The 7269-nt window shown below is 32.8% G+C and overlaps 1 long non-coding RNA gene across 1 annotated transcript; it reads left to right on the plus strand.

The window, feature by feature from the left end:
• The first annotated feature begins 2296 nt into the window (after positions 1-2296).
• On the plus strand, positions 2297-6775 carry LOC112801080 (uncharacterized). The gene is made up of 3 exons (XR_003201732.3): positions 2297-2623; positions 5047-5121; positions 6520-6775. It is a non-coding gene; the product is annotated as an uncharacterized lncRNA (long non-coding RNA).
• Positions 6776-7269: the final 494 nt, after the last annotated feature.

Below are 7269 nucleotides of genomic sequence, written 5' to 3' on the forward strand. Positions count from 1 at the left end.
CAGATTGAATATACTTAATCTTTGTATTAAATTGCAGTTCTACCATTTTCTTAAATTAAACAAAGATTGAATGCAGATGAGACCGATTATGTAACAAGAAAATTCAAGTATATATATTTTGAGAAAGCATAAATAAAATGTAGATATATAGTATCTTGATTCATTTATTGAAGGAATGGGTGCAGGGCCCAGATCTCAGTGTACAACAACTCTAAAGGTGAACTTATTACAGTGTGATAAAATGTGAAAATAAGAGTTGTCTAGAATTTCCTAAACAACAAGAATTACATAGAGAGTTTGAAATAGTAAAAAAAATTTCTATCTTTAAGGACCTTTAACAATATATTAGAGGACGGATGTCCAAGTCTCAGATGCTATAGTCTAAAAATAAAATTATTGTCCAATTGAATAGAATATGCAACAACATCTACATTACTGATTGATTCCTTTAAGCAAGCTGGACCAAATGAATATAAATCATTTCTAACCATTATTCCTTGGAGAAGAATCTCCTTAAAATCCTGCCATTTAACCAAACATTTGTTAGGATGAAATTCAATCCATGTATTATTACCACAAACAAATTTATGAACACTACGTAAATTCTTTCTAATTTCAGGTATAAGCAGTAGTCTTTGCAATTTAAAAATATGTTGAGAAAAAAATTATTTTAATAGTGAATAGCCAACTTTTAAAATACGTAAAGAATTTTCATTATCTATAACTACTTATTTTTTACCATTGTAATTATTATATTCTATCATGTTTGAACCTTCTGAAGTCATGTGATGAGTAGCGCCCAAAACTAAATACTAATTTGGGTCATAAATGGTTGAAGATGTGACAGCTAAATTAGTCATAGTTATAATTATTTGAGGTCTATTTTGACAGCTCCCAAATATTTGATCGAAACTATACCAGCTGTTCTTGCCTACTTAATCCGAGGTATAGCTCATCCTCCGACCAAGATCAGCAAACTTCTCGGCTGGATCACGATATACGTCGGCAATGGATGAACAATAGGGTTGGGAACCTGCAAAGGCACTCCAATGCTCAAGTTAGTGTAAAGTAGATAATGGATCCTATCTTAGAAGAAAATGACATACCTTTCCTAGCTTTGTTGTCCGCCTTATATTTTAGTGGAAAGGTCGGCTGTTATCCTTGGGTTGTAACGTTCAGGGAGAGGATTAATTGTGTATCTGACGTTATTGGTTTAAGGTTGTTTATAGCTCATTATGAAATGATCGGTTACGATTATGAATTAGGCGTTACCGAGCTATAACTTATAACCAATGATTACTGGTCATATCACTGCCCCCAAGCTTGACCTGACTTTAAGGAGATAGGTTGAGCTTTATAATAGTCGAGTTATAGCTCGGTATACTGTGCCCTCAGGTCAGCGTATCTCACTTAAGGTTACTTAGAGGTAACTGAAAAGGCTTGACACTGCAATTATAGTGTTTCCCCTCGTTTGAGACGTGTACAGCTTTATTTATTATTATTTTTCCTAGATGGGTACAACTTCCAAGACTTTCTTATAACCGTTCAAAGTGGGCTTCATTTAATGGCATTGATTTTCATCATGGATTCAAAGAGTTAAGTAAATGAATGGTTTGGGGTCTAGCTCTTTGTTTCCTGCAATAAACTTCAAGTGGTTATCCAGAAGCTTCTAAACACAATGAGTACCAGAGGTTAGTCTCATTCTTCCCCCTACTCTATTTTGTTTTCGTTGCCATTTTCCTGGGTTTATCTAAAACAATAAGTGAGAAGAAAGGAAAATTTTTACCCAAGATTGAAGACGACGAGTCTTATGATTGGGTCGATGATGATGTCAAAATAAGGGCTTCCCTATTTTCTGATAAGGATAGTGTAAATGAAGTTAAGTTAGCTAGCATAGTTAAACCTGGATTCCATTTGGAATTACTGCCATGCAACCGTTCTGATCGGGTTTTTCATAGAAAAAGGGACTTCGAAAGCTTTTTTATGTACAATTGCGTATTGGAGGAACTACGTGTTCGACTCCCGTTTACTCAATTCGAATGTGATATTCTGAAACAGATGAACTGCGCTCCGTCACAAGTTCATCCTAACGGCTGGGCATTTATAAAGTGTTTCCAAGTGTTGATGCAATTTCTGAAAATTGAACCGGAATTGGAGCTTTTCTTTTCACTGTTCCAAGCCAAAGGGGTGTGGACACTACAAAAAAAAGAGTTTAAAATGGCATTGACATTACGGCAGTTTTAAAGAACCGCCGTAATACCCGGTTATAATGGCATCTTTGGTTGCCGCCATAATTAACTTTGTGTTTTCTGGCGGTTCTGGTGATTATGGCGGTTTCGAACCGCTGTTTTCACACATATATAAAACAAAAGAATTGCAACCCTAGCCTCATTAAATGAAACACAGTAACGGCGCTCTCGATCTCGCTTCTCTCTCCTTCGGCTCCTCCATGCTCCGACAGCGCCGTTCTTCCCTCTCGGCTTCTCCTCTCTCCATCAGTTACGATTTCTCTAGGTACTTCTCCCTTTCCGCCAGTTTTGAACGAACGCAGGGAAGAAGAAGAAGAGAGTGACTCTTTCGTGCATCACGGAGAAGAACCGTAATTGAAGCATTTTCATCTCAGGTAGCCTCTTTTACAAGTCTTCCAATCTCTTCATCTTTGTTTCGTTATGTGTTTGTGCGTTGAAGTTTGAACCGCCGCTGTCCTTCCCAATTCTCGGTCTACTTGAATTTAGGGTTTTCCAGCCATAGTTTGTACTTTTTGGACCATGATACACTCGAATCTACATCTCTTGCATTGTTGTTTGAATAATAATGTTGCCACTTGAGCTTCAAGATTTATGTAATTAAAGAGAATCGAAGGTTTTTTTTAGCATCGCACAAATCGGTTGCTAAATGTGTAGGTAATGTTATATGCAAAGTCCTCCTTGAAGCAATTGTGATGATAAATGTTTCAGACTTTCTGCATTGATAGGTCTTCGTTGGGTGCTATGTTATTATTTCCGTAATTTGAACAATTTGTCATTGACAATCTTTTCCTAGCATTTATGTAACCGGATCATTCCCTTGTTTTTCATGGTTAAATTTTGTTTCTCTGTAGAGCATGGTAGTGTTCTCCATAATTCGGACAAGTTCTCATTGACAATCGTTGATGCTGCTGATTTTCTGATGATTTCAACTTACATAGCAAAACTAGAATTTGCTTAGTATTTTTAGGAAATTAATATCAAGAAATGCTGTTGTCTTTTGTTTTTTCTTGTTTGCTGGTTCAATTTTTAAGGCGCAGTTTCTGGATTAAAATAGTTCTCAAAGCACTCCATTTTTAAATGTTCTCAATGACCAGTCAGATTTTTAGTATATTCTATTCCTTATTCACATGTTAGGCCTCCTTTTAATTCACATAGCTTGTTTTTGCTGACCCCTTTTTATATTTTAACTTTCAGTTTCAATTTTACATGTCTTCAGATACCCTATATTGACTATTAAACTCACTTGTCTTACTTGTGTTTGAGACTTTCAACTGGTTTTTAATCAATTATTCAAATAGGCACCACCAGATTTTGCATTTAACCAAGAAATGAAGAAATAAGAATTAATTGAAAACAGATAGTGTGTCTTTGTGTTTTTATGTAAACCAGTTTTTTGATTATTTAGATAACTAACTAACTTGCTTTAACTAACATGAATTTGTTGGTGATAATTTTTCATGTGAAACAGGTTTTTTGCTGTATCTGATTTTTGCTGCTGTTCTCTAGCAACTGTCGTTAGTTTGCTTCTTCAAGTGTTTGAATTGAATGTTTACTTCAGTGTTGCAACAATCTATTCTTTATTTTTAGTATTTATCTTGCATTTAGCTTGATTTTGGAAATTAAGATAGTAATCTTGTTTCCTTAAGTGCTCTTACAAATACTAGAAATGAGATCTTTTCATGAAAGTTTTTTACCTTGTTGCGTTGGTTTGTTTCTCTTTCAGTTTATGTATCATGGTCTATTCCATTACATGAGCTTGTCAAATGTTCTTTATTTTTGTAGTAAGGGAAGTTTTGTCAACATGGATTTTGTGATTTGATCATGTCACTTGATTATTATTCAAGAGCGTACTATCCAATTGTGTTAACTATGTGCTACACAAGTCATATTTTAGACACCCATCACAATGATAAAGATAGTGCTTTCAGTTATCGTGGCAGTCATTTAATGTGGCACCAAGCACCCACATGGCACATGGATGAATCTCTCTCAGCTGACCTGTGCTACCTAAAGTTAGGCTAAGAATACTGAATTATCTGCGGATTTCAGTGTCAAATACATGAGATGCATTCATGATGGCTGAATTTATCTTTGTTGCAGTTTTTGAGCTTATTAACTAGTTAAAATTTGACATTGATTATTGTTGTTGCTGTTGCACTAAATTAGTGAAGTATTTGAAATTCGATAGTGAGAAAAGAGTTTAAGTGTACTCCAATGCTTGCTAAGTATAAACGATGAAATGAAAAGGCTTAGAAAGGAAGTTTAAATTTCTTAAGTAAATAAAATCACACGTTGTTATTGCCACTAGCTAATGCACAAAGTTGATGGTCCTCACTGCTGCTTGTGGTTGGTTAATCATATATATATTTTGCTCTGATAAGTAATCTTGGTAATTAATTTTAATTTGTAGTCTTTTATTTTCAACTATACCTTCCTTTCTTTAATTTTTTTTAACTAACTATATCTCTTTTTGGCTTCGGTGTATAAGATAACTCCAAGTCAGTATCAGATATTTGCTAGACTTGGTTCTGGAAATTTTAGTGTTTTCTTTGTGTGTCTTGCTCATTAATCATTAAGTTTTAGTGTTTTCTTTGTGTTTTCTAGATTTGTTTCCTGCTTTAAATTTGACCCCCCTCTAAATCTTACGCTTAATTTAGCAGTGACTATATGTACCTCCTCACAATCCTTTATCATTCGATGCTTTGTGTATTTGTTTGATGTTAATTCTGTCATTCTTAAATTAGGTCTTATATTTGTTTCTCCTTTGTTCTAGCTGATTGGATTTGTTATTGATCAGGGCCTAGCTGCCTTAATTGGATTTGTGTTCTTGTGGTTTAATTGGCAACCTATAAAGTGAAAGATTCTTAATAAGGTAATAGCTTCGTGTTCTTTCTTATCAAGTTACTAACCATTTTAATTTGTTATTGCCTTAATTAGCATTAGCTGGTTCCCTTTTTCCAGTACAAAATATTTAGTTCAGAAACCGTGACCAATTTAATGGAGTCTTCATGGATTAGTTGCATAAGGTTTACTAGTCCAATCCCTTTTGTTAACCGATATTACATCAATCTTATTTTCTTAGAAATATTAATTATGTTAGTAGCTAGATTGGCATATCGTACATAATTTGGTGGCCTGGTGGGGGAAGAGATTTGGGAGGGAAAATAACTAAATCAAATTGAACATATATTTAGAGGCTTAAATACATTAGTAGATATTTGTTATCTATTTCTTCATCTTACCAAATACAACATTAATGTAATAATGTTGTTCCCTTCAAGTCTTCAACTAAGCCATAGCAATGAATGATACCTTTCTAGAATTAAAAGTACATGAATGTAGGGAGGGGGAAAAAATTAGAAAGAAAGAAAAGAAAAGAAGCAAATTTTCATATATTTTTGTGTAAACACACAACATCATTTCCAATTTTTAGTAGCTTGTTTTCATTAGTTTCCTTCTTAATTACCTTTAACTGTTCCATTACTTGAGGCAGGGGCATTGACTTTATACATAGCTTAATAATTAAGAACATCTCAGATTGTACATAGAAATTCTATGAATACAGATTCATGTCTTAGATAATGTACATATTTATATCTATATTTAGATCAAAATCATCTTCATCAGCAGTCATCATTATTAGCTGCCTCAGAGGGAAAATTCGCATTCGAAAAGATCACTGAAAGTTCCTGGATAGTTTAATAAGTTTATTTTCATGCTAAGTTATATAAGTTACTTTGCAGTTTGCACATCTCTCTTTATATTATTAATTTTATCATCATGGACAATATGGTCACTTTGTTTTTAATTTGATCACTTCTGATTAATTTTAAAATATATGATGTCAGTTAGGCTAATATGTTATATACATGAACATGCTTGCGTGAACCACCTAGCTAGCTTCTTTGAAATTTCGTGTACATTAATTAGTTATATATTTAATTTAATTTATTAGGTATATTTATTTATTATACTAAATTATTAGGTATATTTATTTATTATACTAAATAAAAAGTTAGGACTCTATATATAATGAATTATATTTTATAAATGTTGTATTAATTAATTTTTATTGTTCAAATCCGTTAATAATATAATTTGATATTAATCCTAAATTAGTGTGAGTTTCCTTTTCCTAATTCCCAGAAAACAGAGGATTTATTGTGCAAAAGTGCAGTTTTCTTTTTTGATTGAATAAATTTATATTAATAGTTTCAGATTCAATTTTATATCTTTTTTTATTGTACTCATAATTATATTTTTGTTGTAGGGATTGGATCAAGAGAGTGAGATTCCATCACCAAGAGAGTTAGGAAGTAGGTCTTCTGGAGCGAGCAACAAAGAAGCATGATCTTGTATGATAAAGATTTTATGTATTAAGTATTATAGATATATGTTAAGACAAATTATTGAAAAATGTTATCTTTGATACTTTGTTTTTGGATTATGATTTTTTATTTTCGGAGATTGTATATGAATGAAAAATCTTGTTATGATGTTTGATTTAAGGTTATGCTTTTTGGTTATTATGAGATTTTAAAGTTTGAGTTCTAAAAATGTCACTTTAAATATATAGTTTCAATCTCATTTTAAAAAGTATAAAATTGTAATTAGGTAAAAACGACAGCTAAAAATGCCATTTTAAACAAAAATGGTGCCATTATATCCTGGTAAAAACGGCAGTTAAAAAATGCCATTTTAATCGAAAAGGATGCCATTATATCCTGGTAAAAACGACAGTTAAAAAATGCCATTTTAATCGAAAAGGATGCCATTAAACCCTGGTAAAAACGGCGGTTATAAACGCCATTTTAAACGAAAAGGATGCCATTAAATACAGGTAAAAACGGCGGTTATAAATGCCATTTTAAACGAGGAGAATGCCATTAAACCCAGGTGAAACGGCGGTTATAAACGCCATTTTAAACGAGGAAGATGCCATTAAACCCAGGTAAAAACGGCGGTTACAAACCGCCATTTTAAACAACAACAAAACCGCCGTTTTATCTGGTTAAAATGG

The sequence above is a fragment of the Arachis hypogaea genome, chromosome 5 (assembly GCF_003086295.3).
Source record: "Arachis hypogaea cultivar Tifrunner chromosome 5, arahy.Tifrunner.gnm2.J5K5, whole genome shotgun sequence".
Taxonomy (NCBI): Eukaryota; Viridiplantae; Streptophyta; class Magnoliopsida; order Fabales; family Fabaceae; genus Arachis; species Arachis hypogaea.